At 36.3% G+C, this 11,999-nt stretch overlaps 1 protein-coding gene across 2 annotated transcripts in view; it reads left to right on the forward strand.

Annotated features, from left to right (window-relative positions):
- Positions 1-11,999, forward strand: part of KCNN2 (potassium calcium-activated channel subfamily N member 2) — a 447,618-nt gene that overhangs the window by 48,533 nt on the left and 387,086 nt on the right. Inside the window, exon 2 of one of the 2 annotated variants that reach the window (XM_017895039.1) lies at positions 6,172-6,240. The exons of the other annotated variant lie outside the window; for it this stretch is intronic. The gene's annotated coding sequence lies outside the window, so the exon portion shown is untranslated. The remainder of the gene's footprint in view (positions 1-6,171; positions 6,241-11,999) is intronic. 2 annotated transcript variants of the gene reach the window in all.

Below are 11,999 nucleotides of genomic sequence, written 5' to 3' on the forward strand. Positions count from 1 at the left end.
TTGATTTATATTTTTGACATTAGAGAGGTCCTCATGCAAAAAAGTTTCCTTTAAATAACATATACAAAGAAAAGTTTTTATTTATAAAATATTAAATACATTATTCAAGTAAGTCTTTTGTACTTTTCTATGAACTCCATAGGATATGAGATGCTCTATGTATTAGTTCACAAATTACAATCTATCATGTTATAATACCTTATTCCGAATTTAAAAATCTCTATGCATCTCAATCTTGTAGATCAGAAATGAGTAAAATTAATTACAAGCAGTAGATGATAACAGTAGAAAGGAATGAGACCTCTCTGAGTGTAATTTTAATGTAGATTTTACTTTTGAGCCATGTTAATGTTTTATGTATTGCAATACGAGAAATAAATTTAAAAGGGTGAGGGAAAACCCCCAACATTAAATGACCCAAAATATACCACAAATTTATAAAATAACTACAAAGAAGAAAAAAATAGTAGTCCAGGTAGGTTTTATACATGGTGCTCTAGCTTTATTCACTTAGTGGAATATATTTTAAAAGTAAAATGAATCCCAAAGAAATATTAATTTGTTAAGTTTCTTGTTGGAAGTGGTATGGGTATAGTATTGCTAGATTTTGAATATTATAGGTTTAATCAAAGAAGTAAATATTTGTTCATGGAAACTGGTGTTCTCACTGCAGAGAAGGCAGAAATAAAATATGAATGAAAAGAAGAGAGGAGGTATCCTCTTCTTGGGTGTATCAGTATGAATATATGTATCCATGTTGGTATGTGTGTATGTGTGTGTTTATGAGTGTGTATGTGTGTATGTGGGCCAAGAGGCAATGAGTCCCCAGTGACAGCGAGATCCCTGGAGCCCAGACTTTGGTTTCTAAATGAAAGGAACTAAGGCTCCTTGCAGAAATTATGGATTCTGGGTCAGAGGAGGAGAAGTATAAGGTAAACCTAAACTATTTTACTATGCCAGAAAATAAAGTGTTCAAAACCTGATATGGAGATGTCCATTTTAGTCAACACTGGCACGTTTGAACAGGGAAAGAATAGTGAAAGAGTGGATTATAAAACATTTAGTTAAGAAGAATATAAGTCCACAGTTACATTTTATGCTATATTAATAATATATCAATATTGTAGATCTCTTTTCAAAATATATAATATCCCTATTGTATATACAGACCTATGGATATACTTACATTAAGTGTTTTAATAACTATATTTTTCACTATTATTAAAGCTTGTATTTCTGACAGTTGGATATTAAAGCTCTGTCCATAAATTCTAAACTGAGTATTATTTGGTACATGTTTAAATATTTTGGAGGTAATTTGCTTGGTAGTTTTTGTTTATACCCAGCTGTGGTCCATTTTTAAATCTTTGTGAGTAGTCATAGAATTTTAGTGAATATTTGGTGCAATGGTCATCCATCCCATAAATATGATTCAAACTTTAGTAAAATTTTAGGTGCTGTCCTGCACAGGATTATAGTGGTCCTGGTGCAGTTTGTATAAGACACGTCTCTAGGTGGCGCCATTTACATAGAGGTTTATGCCAGTGGCAGCATCTATGATTTTCTTTCTTTTTTCTTTTATTATTATTATTATTATTATTATTATTATTAATTATTATTATGTATTATTTTTGAGGCGGAGGTCCATCGCTCTGTCCGCCACGGACTGGAGTGCGTGGGCCCGGATCTCAGCCTCACTGCAAGCCCGTCTCCCGGGGTTCCCGCCATTCTCCCTGCCTCAGTCCTCCCGAGTAGCTTGGACTACAGGCGCCGCCACCGTCGCCCAGCTAGTTTTTGGTATTTTTAGTAGAGACGGAGGTTTCAACCGTGTTAGCCAGGGATGGCTTTTATTATTATTATTATTATTAGTTATTATTATTATTAATTATTATACTTAAGTTTCTGGACCACAATGTGCAGAACGTGCAAGGTTTTGGCTACATAAGGTATACATGTGCCATGGTGGGTTTGTGGCCCATCAACGCTGTCATCTACATTAGGTATTTCTCCCTAATGCTGTCCCTCCCCTTTAACCACCCCCCGACAGGTCCCAGTGTGTGAGGTTCAGCTCTTTGTGCCAATGTTCTCATTGTTCAACTCCCACTTATGAGTGGAACATGTGGTGTTTGGTTTTCCGTCCTGTGTTTGTTTGCTGGAATGATGTTTTCCAGCTTCATCCATATCCCTTGCAAAAAACAGGAACTCATCCTTTTTATGGCTGACATAGTATTTTTGTGGTGTGTATGTGCCCGCATTTTCTTTAATCAGTCGTCATTGATGGGCATTTGGGTTGGTTCCAAATCTTCGCTATTGTGAGTAAGTGCTCCAGTAAAAAACATACGTGTGGCGCATGTGTCTTTATAGTAGAATGATTTATAATCCTTCGGTGCCATTATCTCCCAGCAATGGGTTGCTGGGTCCAATGCTATTTTTGAGTTTCTTGGACCTTGAGGAATTGCCACACTGTCTTCCACAATGGTTGAACTAATTTACACTCCCCCAACAGTGTAAAAGCATTCCTATTTCGCCACATCCTCTCCGGCATCTGTTTGGTTTTCCTGACTTTTTAAATGATTGCCATTCTACACAGCATGAGTGTGATATCTCCATTGTGATTTTGATTTTCCATTTCTCTAATGAACAGTAATGATGAGCTTTTTCTCACAATGTGTTGGCCACATAAATGTCTTCTTTTGAAAGTGTCCTGTTCATATCCTTCATTCACCTTTTGATGGTTTTTTTTTTTCTTGTAAATTTTTTGAAGTTCTTTGTAGATTCTGGATATTAGCCTTTTGTCAGATGGATAGATTGCAAAAATTTTCTCCCATTCTGTAGGCTGCCTGTTTACTCTGATGATAGTTTTTATTTTTTTGCTGTGCAGAAACTCTTCAGTTTAATTAGATCCCATTTGTCAATTTTGGCTTTTGTTGCCCTTGCTTTTGGTGTTTTAGTCATGAAGTCTTTGCCCATGCCTGTGTCCTAAATGGTACTGCCTAGGTTTTCTTCTAGGGTTTTTATGGTTTTAGGTATTATGTTTAAATCTTTAATCCACCTTGAGTTAATTTTTGTATAAGGTGTAAGGAAGGGGTTCAGTTTCAGTTTTCTGCATATGGCCATCTAGTTTTCCCAACACCCACTTATTAAATAGGGGAATCCTTTCCCCATTGCTTGTTTTTGTCAAGTTTGTCAAAGATCAGATGGTTGTAGATGTGTGTTGTTATTTTCAAGGCCTCTGTTCTGTTCCATTGGTCTGTATATCTGTATGGTACCAGTATCAAGATGCTTTGGTTACTGTAGACTTGTAGTGTAGTTTGAAGTCAGGTCGTGTGATGCCTCCAGCTTTGTTCTTTTTGCTTAGGATTGTCTTGGCTGTATGGGCTCTTTGTTGGTTTCATATGAACTTTAAAGTAGTTTTTTTCTAATTCAGTGAAGAAAGTCAATGGTAGCTTGATTGGAATAACATTGAATCTATAAATTACTTTGTGCAGTATGGCCATTTTCACGATATTGATTCTTTCTATCCATGAGCATGGAATATTTTTCCATTTGTTTGTGTCCTCTCTTATTTCCTTGAGCAGTGGTTTGTGGTTCTACTTGAAGGGGTCCTTCACATTCCTTTGTTAATTGTATTCCTAGGTATTTCACTTTCTTTGTAGCAATTGTGAATGGGAGTTCACTCATGATTTGGTTCTCTGTTATTGGTGTATAGGAATGCTTGTGATTTTTACACGTTGATTTTGTATCCTGAGACTTTGCTGAAGTTGCTTATTGGCTTAAGGAATTTTTGGGCTGAGATGATGGGGTTTTCTAAATATACAATCATGTCATCTGCAAACAGAGAAATTTGACTTTTCTTCATGATTGAATACCCTTTATTTCTTTCTCTTGCCTGATTACCCTGGCCAGAACTTCCAATACTATGTTGAGTAGGAGTGGTGTTGTCTTGTGCTGGTTTTCAAAGGGAATGCTTCCAGCTTTTGCTCATTCAGTATGATATTGGCTGTGGGTTTGTCATAAATAGTTCTTATTCTTTTGAGATACATTTTATCAATACCTACTTTATTGAGTGTTTTTAGCATGAAGGGGTGTTGAATTTTATTGAAGATCTTTTCTGCGTGTATTGAGATAATCGTGTGGTGTTTGCCATTGGTTCTGTTTATGTGATGGATTACGTTTATTGATTTGTATATATTGAATCAGCCTTGCATCCTAGGGATGAAGCTGACTTGATCCTGGTGGAAGAACTTTTTAATGTGCTGCTGGATTCGGTTTGCCAATATTTTATTGAGAATTTTCACATCTATGTTCATCAGGGATATTGGCCTGAAATTTTCTTTTTTTTGTCGTGTGTTTGCCAGGTTTTGGTGTCACAATGACGCTGGCCTCATAAAAAGAGTTAGGGAGGAGTCCCTCTTTATTCTATTGCTTGGAATAGTTTTAGAAGCTTGGTACCAGCTTCTCTTTTTACCTCTGGGAGAATTTGGCTGTGAATCCATTTGGTCCTATGCTTTTTTTGGTTGGTAGGCTATTAACTACTGCCTCAATTTCAGAACTTGTTATTGGTCTATTCAGGGATTTGACTTCTTCCTGGTTTAGTTTTGGGAGGGTTTATGTGTCCAGGAACTTATCTATTTCTTCTAGATTTTCTGGTTTATTTTCTTAGAGGTGTTTATAGTATTCTCTGATGGTAGTTTGTATTTCTTTGGTATCAGTGGTGATATCCCCTTTATCATTTTTTATTGTATCTGTTTGCTTCTTCTCTCTTTTCTTCTTTATTAGTCTGGCTGGTGGTCTATCTATTTTGTTAATCTTTTCAAAAAACCAACTTCTGGATTCATTGATTTTTTTTAAAGGTTTTTTTGTGTCTCTATCTCTCAATTCTGCTCTGATCTTAGTTATTTCTTGTCTTCTGCTAGCTTTGAGTTTGTTTTTGCTTCTCTAGTTCTTTTGATGATGTTAGGGTGTTGATTTTAGAAGGGTCCCATATATGCTTTTCAAAGCACCAAGTTCAGCAAGTTTGTTTGCAATACCCTGGTTCCTGGATATAAGCTAGTGAACAAGACAAGTTCCAGACCTATGGAAACTTCTCATTATAGAAAAGAAAAAATACATGCAAATCAGCATATATACAAGAATGATAAAAGCAACATGACTGGATGCCGTGGGAGTGCATGAGAGGGCCGCCTCCCTCAGAATGGGGAGATGGAGGCACATTTCCTGAGAAAATAAGTTTTATATCTCTGCTGAGGTCTGAATGAAAAACACAGGCTGGCGGGAGAAAAGGAGGAGAAGAGAGATGGAGGAAGAATATTTAGGCAGGGTTCACTGCAAGCTCTTCAAGATAAAGAGAGAGGATTGTGCTCAGGGAGTAGAAATAGTTGTGTTGCAGGAGCAAAGAGGCACTATGAAAAGCTGGATGCCACAAGAGGTTAAGTGACTTTCCCAGTGTCACCTATTCTGTCTTCTCTTCTGATTCATTAATGAACGTGTTAAATTACAACAGATTCATTCATCACAAGTACAATTATATACCCCAGGAAATGTTCTGTCAAAAACTCTATTACAGTGTATTCTCTGATAAATCCTTACCTTAGACTGGAGCTTGGCAGTTCTCAGATGGCAGCAACTATTCCTGCTCATCTTTGCACACCCCACAGAGTCTATTTGTTGCCTTGCACAGAGATCGTCTTCAGAGGTGTTTTGGTTGTTGAGATCCCCATCAATGTAAATAACTGAACCGTAAACAGTGATTTCAGGAAGATGTTTGATCCTGATTTGAGGGTATCTTCATATTCCGAAGTTAAATGAAAAAATATTTTTAAAAGGCCAAGAGCAAAAGCATAACAGCTTCTTTGATAGCATCCTGTTTGCAAGTCTCATTTGCTTCTGGTATTCTTCCTGTTAGCAGTCAATACTAGTCATCTGTAAGTCAAACAAAATTGAATTGATAAAATGATAAATTGACATGAGTTGATCTTAAGGAGTCCTAAAAACATTAAGATGTGGTTTGCTTCCATTTATAACAATGTGTATGCAATACTGCATTCATATAATCAAATTATCTTATAATTTTATTTTGAAAAATCAAATATATTTCACATTATTTGATGCCAAAATACCAGGGTAATTTGTTGCTAATGGATTATCGTATTTGCTTTCTTCTTTTATTAGGTTCATGAAATTTTCAGGAATAAAAGTTAGTCCTGAGGAAAGTTCATGAATATCTAATGCTGGACTGTGGTAAGTCCTCAGTCTTCAGCCATTTTTGTTTGGCAATAATATAGACTTAGTTTATTTGTCTGGGTTGGTTAAAAGCAGAATTTGTAATTTTCATCAATATTATCATTTCTTGTTATAGTTATTCTGAGATATTTCACATTATTTCTATAAAAAGATCATTTATCACAGTTTTCTAATTTGTTGTAGTCATAGTGTAGTTATTCACTTTATGTTTTTCTTTAGAATTGATCATATGTTAGTAGTAACAAGTATATTATTAGTTGTAATCTTTTGTCCCGACATTTTACTAATGAAAAATTTTAAATATTTTGGTAAATTGAAAGCATTTTGAAGTGAGCATTTATGTACCCCAAATCTGGTTTCTACCATTAAGAGTCTACTTGTTAATCTTTTTCAGCTATTTTTTTTTTAACTTCTCTTGCCAAATTCTACTATTTGAATTTTGCACTTTACTCATTCTATAGTTTGTGAATGTTTGGGCTGTTATAAACACTGTTGTATAATTTTTGTTGTACATTTACATTCATTGCTAAGGTGTATGTATCTAGGAGTGGTATTGATTGCTTATAGGATTTCTGCATATATAGATCTAGTATATATTGCCAAGGGTTTTCCAAAGTGGTTATATTAGTTGCAAAGTGGTTGTATTATTTTAAAATCACAATAGTATATAAGAGTTATAGTTGCTCCGCATTCTCACTAATACTTGTTATTGTTATTCTTGTTTGTTTTTTTAAAGTTATTTTGGTAGATGGATACCATGTTTTGTTGTTGCTCTAATTTGGATATTCCTGGTGACTAATGGCACTGAGGATCTTGAGAATCTTTCCAGTTGGGTTTTTTTGTTTTTTGTTTTGGTCATTTGGATGTCTTTTTGTGTGTGTGTGTGAAATTCCTGCTGCATACTTTTACTCATTTAAAAATTAGGTTGTCTGCTTTTATTACTGATTTGCATAATAACTTCATATATTCTGGGAGTCTTCTATCACCTATATGTATTGAAAACCTCTGCTACTCAGTGGTTTGACTTCTTACTGTCTTAATAACTTTTTATGAACAGAAATTTTACTTTTTAATGAGGTCCAAGTTATCAACCTTTTTGTTTATGCTTGATGCTATTTCTGTCTTGTTTAAGAAATCTTCAGCAGTTACAAGGTCATGAAGATATTCTCCTATTTAACATTTTACAAGCTTTATAATTTTACCTTTCACATTTAAGTCTTTAAGTCACATTAAGTCAATCCATCTGGAACTTATTTTTATGCATGAAGTCTAAGGGTCAAGGTTTTTAAAAAATTTTTCCTCCCATATGATTATCCAATTAATCACCATCATTCATTGAGAAAACTATTACTTCTCACTGCACTGTAGTAGCATCTTTGTTATAAAGTAGGTAATCTCACATGTTTGAGGCTACTTTAGAATTCTCTATTTTGTTCCAGCAGTCTATTTGTCTATTTTTGTGCCAGTACCATAGTGTTTATTTTTACTATATTTTTGCAATAGGCTTGGTATCTGATAGTGTAACTCCTCCAAGTTTGTTCTCCCTTAAGATTGTATTTCCTCGTGTCCACTCTTTGTGTTATAACTTGCATTCTTTTTGAGATGGGGTCTCACTTCATTGCCCAGGCTGGAGTGCAGTGGCACAATCATGGCTCACTGCAGCCTCAACCTCCTAGGCTCAAGTGATCCTCCCACCTCAGCCTCCTGAATAGCTGGGACTGCAGGCATGCACCACCACGCCTGGCTAATTGTTTTTTTTTTTTTTTTTAATTTTAAGTTTTTTGTAGAGACAAAGGTCTGTGTTGCCAGGCTGTTCTTGAAATCCTGGGCTGAAGTGATCTTCCCATCTGGGCCTCCCAACGTGTTGGCATTATAGGCATGCACCACATCACTCAGCCATCATTTGTATTTTACAGTGAGCCCATCAATTTCCACCATAAATAAAACAGCTGGAATTTTTATTGGAATTGCATCAATTTTATCTGTCTATCTATCTATCTGTCTATCTATCTATCTATCTATCTATCTATCTATCTATAAATTTGGAGTCAGTTGACAACTTTACAACATTGAGTTTTCCAATTCTCAAATATACCATAATATAAACCTTCGCTTGTTTATATCTTTAATTCTCTTGGTGATGTTTTGCTGTGTTCTTGGTTGCATTACTTTCATTGTATCTACTAAAGGTGCTTCATCAAATCTATTAGAAATGGTATTGTTTTGAAGCTTTGTTTTTTACCTTTGGTAGCTAGGATATCTAATGTCCTTGCTAAAGAGTGATTTGTATTTTGTGTTATCTAAAAACAACGGTGGCTCTATGTCTCTATTTTCTATCTTTCTTTTCGGATGGCCTCTCCAGGACAGTGCGGCATAGAACTGGTTTAGTAGATCTTCTTGTTTCATGTGCAAGAACAAGAAAAAAGCTCGAAGGGAAGGGTTTCTACATTTCACTATAAAATATTTACTGTAAGCTTAAAAGTTCTTTATCTTCACTTTATTAGATTATTCCTAGTTTGTTGAAAATCTGTTTCCTCATCATCAAATGGAAGACATTGTTAATTTTATCTAAAGAGTTGAATTTATATTTATAAAATTGTTCACAGTGTCTCTAGTCTTTTTTTAATTGAGGCACAATTTATGCGTAGTGAATTTTACAGATCTTAAGTTTATATAATTTGGTAAGTTTTGCCCACATATTCAACAACACTATAAAGACTTAGAATATTTTTCATTGCTAAGAACTTCCCTCATGTCCTGTTCCAGTAAATCTCTAACACACGTTTGACTTCTTTCACAGATTAGATTAGTTTTCCCTTTTCCTGAACTTTAACAAAAAAGGAATCATACATCTGTATTTATTGGGAGGGGGATTCTGACTCCTTTGTCTCAACATAATATCTCTGAGATTTATACATTCTGTTGCATGTATCAGTAGTCTCTTCTCTTCTTATTGTTGAGTAATATGCCTTTGAGTGAATAGGACAACATTTGTTTATCAATTCTGCTATCAATTGACAGTTGGATTGTTTTCAGTTTGGGGCTTTTGTGGTTAAAGCTGCAATAAGCAATGATATAAAAGCCATTTTGTGTACATACCTATTACTTTCTCTTGGGTAAATAGAAGTGGAACTATTGGGTCATAAGATAGATGTACATTTGAAGTTAGAAAAATTTGCCAAAGACTTTTCCAGAGTGGTTTATTTATTTTACATTCCAGTAGCAGTTTATGAGAGTTGCAGTTGCTCTACGTTCTCACCAGTTTTGTGCTGTGCCAAGCTAATCTTGGTGGAGATGAGCTTAGGGTCTCTCAGAAGTCTCAAGGTGTCACTCAAGCTTGGAGTCTCACCAGATGCTTGAATGGGGAAGGATCTGTTTCCAAGCTTGTAGTTGTTAGCAGGATTCAGGTTCTCAGGGGTTGTTGGACAGAGGGCCTCAGCTACTTGCTGGCAACTGTCTGAAGGCTGCTTTGAGTAATTTGCCATGTAGCTTTCTCTGTAGGGCAGCTTTCTTCACCAAATCCAGCAATGGAGGGAATCAGTCACTAAGGTCTGGTAGCAGGGTAGAAGCTACCATCTTGTGTAACATACTCAAGGAAGTAACTTCTTAACAACTTTGCCTTATGCTGTTTGTTAGAAGCAAGTTACAGGTCCTGCCAACACTCCAGGGGAGGGGATTGTACAAGGGCATGAAAGCAGGAGGTAGGGATAATTGAGGCCATCTTAGAATTTGTCCACCTCAACTAGTTTCAGGGATGATTAAAGCCCTTCTCCAGAGATGCACACTTTTTTTTTTGTCTTAGCCATAACACCCTGGAGAGTAATGACACAACTGAATATGACCAAATACATGTAATAGGGTGGGACGAATTGGGAGAACTCAGGGTTTGTAGTTAGGTGTGTTCCTTCATGTGGAGGAAGTTTAATTACAGTCCAACAAGGGGTTCCAAACTGTGGCTTCTTAATTTCTCAACAGAAACAGGGCACAGGTATGCCTCCTGGCAGATGAGGCAGATGTACACCATCTGGGGATGTGTTTGCAGGTAGCTTGTCTCTCAAGGCATGGAGATTTTCTGGTAGTGTTCCAATTCCTGGGAGGGACTTGCAACAGCATGGGTAGTGCTATGATTTGAAAGCACCCCCTCCAAATCTCAGATGTTGCCAGTGTGATGATAGTAAGAGGGAGGTGGGATTGTTAAGAGGTGATTAGTCCATAAGGGCTCCTTCCCTCATGAATGGGATTAAGACTCTTATAAAAGAGGCTTCACAAAGCATTTGTCTCTTGCCCTTCCTCCATGTGAGGGCATAATGTTACTCCCCTCTAATGGATGCAGCCCTCACTAAACAACTAAACCTGCTGGTGCCTTGATCTCAGACTTTCCAGCCTCAGGAACTTTGAGAGAAAAATGTCTATTCTTTATAAATTACCCAGTCTGACATATTTTGTTGTATCAGCACAAGACAGATTAAGACAGGTAATGGGCCAATACTGGGCATAATAGCAATATAAAGAAATGGGTCTAAGACATAACCATGGTGTGTAAATTATCAGAACTAAGGCAGAAGTTTTAGGAGTAGACTTAGAAATAAGAAACATAGATCTCAGGACTAAGGTACCAGGTGAGGACCAGCTCAGGTGAATCCTAGAGAATGCAGGGGTCTTAAATTCATAAATTTCTCTTGCCCTCAGACAGGATTGACTTTAGAGAATGGAATTAAATCTGAAGCTACACGGGGAGAGAGACCCTAGAACCCAAAAATCTTGTAGAATTGATCATCAGGGGACTCCTCTAAGGTCTTGGAGGCTGACAAAGTAACTTTACTTTCAGTTTCCTTTTTTTCCCACTTTCTTTTGGACACACCATTTCCACTGCCTAAATAGTTTATTGCTAAGGGACATTTCTATTTTAAGCTTCTTTCTAATAGTGGAATAAAATGCCTTGTGCCTTAGTTTGCAATTTTGAATATTCTGGGATAGGTAGAAGAATTGCATGGAAAAGTGGCATGCTGTGTCTATGTCTTTCTGAAATCATATCTACAGACAGCTACTTATCTTTCAAGAAAAGGATCTCTGTCCATTCGTTTGTTGAATGATAGTTGAGAAGCTACTGGTGCTATGAACTGTATTAGTGCTGGAATAAAATTAGAATTTAAAAAATGTACATTATTCCTACCTTCAGAATTGGAAAATACTACTTCACAGAACTGGAAAAAAACTACTCTAAAGTTCATATGGAACCAAAAAAGAGCCTGCATTGCCAAGACAATTCCAAGCAAAAAGAACAAAGCTGTAGGCATCACGCTACCTGACTTCAAACTATACTACAAGGCTACAGTAACAAAAACAGCACGGTACTGGTGCCAAAGCAGTTATATAGACCAATGGAACGGAACAAAGGCCTCAGAAATAACACTACACATCTACAACTGTCTGATCTTTGACAAACCTGACAAAAACAAGCAATGGAGAAAGGATTCCCTATTTAATAAATGGTGCTGGGTAAACAGGCTAGCCATATGTAAAAAGCTGAATCTGGATTCCTTCCTTACACCTTGTACAAAAATTAACTCAAGATGGATTAAAGACTTACATGTAAGACCTAAAACCATGAAAACCCTAGAAGAAAACTTAGGCAGTACCATTCAGGACACAGGCACGGGCAAAGACTTCATGATAAAAACACCAAAAGCAATGGCAACAAAAACCAACATTGACAAATGGGATCTAATTAAACTGAAGAGTTTCTGCACAGCACA

This window comes from Rhinopithecus bieti, unplaced genomic scaffold (assembly GCF_001698545.2).
Source record: "Rhinopithecus bieti isolate Rb0 unplaced genomic scaffold, ASM169854v2 scaffold_25764, whole genome shotgun sequence".
NCBI classification, from domain to species: domain Eukaryota; kingdom Metazoa; phylum Chordata; class Mammalia; order Primates; family Cercopithecidae; genus Rhinopithecus; species Rhinopithecus bieti.